We start from the raw sequence: 739 nt of genomic DNA, 5'->3' as shown, positions 1-739 counted from the left end.
GCGTGGAGAGCACCAAGGCTGCGCCCTCCCTTCACTGGGGTTACTCTCCCCAGCCACGGAGTCTTAGGGGACCCACTTGTTTTTACCATCACTGATACCCGGAGGGTGGGAGCACCAGCTTTGCTGGTTTCTGCGGTGGAGAGGCCACTGATGATTCCCCCAGCCCCAAGTCTGTCAACCCCTCCACGCCAGAGAAGGGTGATTAGGCATGCCCAGGCTGGGCTTAGGTGGGGTGGGGTCCCGGCCCAGTGCCCCAAGGGGGCTGGAGGTCTCCACCAGGTCTTCATGAGAACCTGGGAGGAGTCTGTGTCCACCTGGCAGGGTCTTGAGGGATCTGTGTGGGCATAGCCTTTGTGGGGATGGCGAGGGGGGTGACTTTGGGTGAAGCATTGGCAAAGGGGTGGAGGGTGGAAAGGAGTCACTGAGCTTCGTGGGTGTGGCCCCAGTGGCCGCCTCAGGGGGGGACCCTTGGGGTTGGGTTATGCGTCCCATGAGTGTTGGTTTCCTGTGGGCAGGTGGCCCTCCGAAGACCCCAGGGGTCCAAGCGCGACCCGGAAGGGCACATCGATCGAGGGGGCTTTGGGGCTGTCGCAGCCAAGGAAGAGCAGCCCCCGCCCCCGCTCGTGGTCCCGCCCCCCCGAGCCCGCCTCTTTGCATGAGGCCCCGCCTCAACCCTGCATGGGGCCGCCCCTGTTTCCGCCCCCTCCGGCGCGGCCCCGCCCCCGGCCCGCCCCCGCCC

Source organism: Neomonachus schauinslandi, chromosome 5, assembly GCF_002201575.2.
Source record: "Neomonachus schauinslandi chromosome 5, ASM220157v2, whole genome shotgun sequence".
NCBI classification, from domain to species: Eukaryota; Metazoa; Chordata; class Mammalia; order Carnivora; family Phocidae; genus Neomonachus; species Neomonachus schauinslandi.
The sequence above is the reverse complement of the archived record's forward strand: the minus strand, read 5'-3'. Positions refer to the sequence as shown.